The sequence below is a fragment of the Octopus bimaculoides genome, chromosome 2 (assembly GCF_001194135.2).
Source record: "Octopus bimaculoides isolate UCB-OBI-ISO-001 chromosome 2, ASM119413v2, whole genome shotgun sequence".
Taxonomy (NCBI): Eukaryota; Metazoa; Mollusca; class Cephalopoda; order Octopoda; family Octopodidae; genus Octopus; species Octopus bimaculoides.
In genome coordinates this window covers 69,554,273-69,555,571 of record NC_068982.1, presented here as the reverse complement: position 1 = coordinate 69,555,571, position 1,299 = coordinate 69,554,273, and the positions used below count along the sequence as shown (strand labels likewise).

The following is a 1,299-nucleotide window of genomic DNA, read 5'->3' as shown; positions in this document are numbered from 1 at the left end:
TTCCAAACATTGCCACAAACTACAAAAGTCACAAGTGGTTATGTGAAAGAACAATTCTGGCACCAAGGAATGATTCTGTAGACAAGCTGAATTTAAATTTGTTAACTCAGCTTCAAGGACCTGAATGTTCATACAGATCAATTAACTCTGTCCCTGATCAACAACAGGCAACACATTACCCAGTGGAGTTCCTCAATTCACTTCAGCCACCAGGATTTCCACCACACATTCTGATCGTGAAAATAGGTGCTCCCATAATGCTATTAAGAAACCTTGATGCACCCAGACTCTGCAATGGAACAAATTCTGAGTTCAAATTCTGTTGAGGTTGACTTTGCCTTTTATCCTTTCAGGGTCAATAAAATAAGCACCAGTTGAGTGCTGGGGGTCGATGTAATTGACTCCCCCCACCCAAATTTGTTAGCCTTCAGTTTTTTTTCTACTATACCCACTCACAAAGCTTTGTGTTTGTTCTCCATCACTGCTTGAAAACCAGTCTTGATTTGTTTACATCCTTATAAGGACTTAGACTGGTCTGATAAAACTAGGATGACAATTAGTTAATAAATAAACACACTGTGTGAGTAAATTGCTGCTATAAGAATAGGCGGTGGGGACGAGAAGTCTTGAAGCAGAGTCATAACCTAATGAAATCAAATCTGGTGAGAAAATTACTCAGCTAATCAGAATACATTTCAGTCATGCTGCTACATATATGTTTGTGTGTGCAGACACACATACACACACACACACACACACACAGTCACACATTCATTCTCTCTCTTTCTCTCTCTCAGTCTCTCTCACACACTTATTCACATTCATACACCAGAATGAGGAAATGAATATTCTTTTCTATTCTAGGCACAAGGCCTGGAACTTTGGGGGAGGGGCCAGTTGATTAGATCGACCCCAGTACACAACTGGTACTTTTTTTATCGACCCCCAAAAGGATGAAAGGCAAAGTTGACCTTGGCAGAATTTGAACTCAGAATGTAAAGACATGAAATACCGCTAAGCATTTCGCCTGGCGTGCTAACGTTTAACCAGCTCACCACCTTGAGGAAATGAATATTAAAACATTATTAGATCGTTTGTGAAATACCAGGAAACCTATTACTTTAATGACTTCTATGAAGATACTATCTTTTGATCAGAAGATTAATGTTGCTCTTATTGACTTAAAAGGAAGGAGGAAGGCAATTTATAAATGAATAAAGAGCTGAGATTTAAGCCATAAATATATTCTTCAGTCTTGACCTAATGTACCCCAATAATTTTAAATGATTTGTATGTAGC

At 38.4% G+C, this 1,299-nt stretch overlaps 1 protein-coding gene across 2 annotated transcripts in view; it reads left to right on the top strand.

Moving 5' to 3' along the window:
- The window catches only part of LOC106871801 (galactose-1-phosphate uridylyltransferase), a 76,498-nt gene that overhangs the window by 21,299 nt on the left and 53,900 nt on the right, over positions 1-1,299 (top strand). The window lies entirely within an intron of this gene.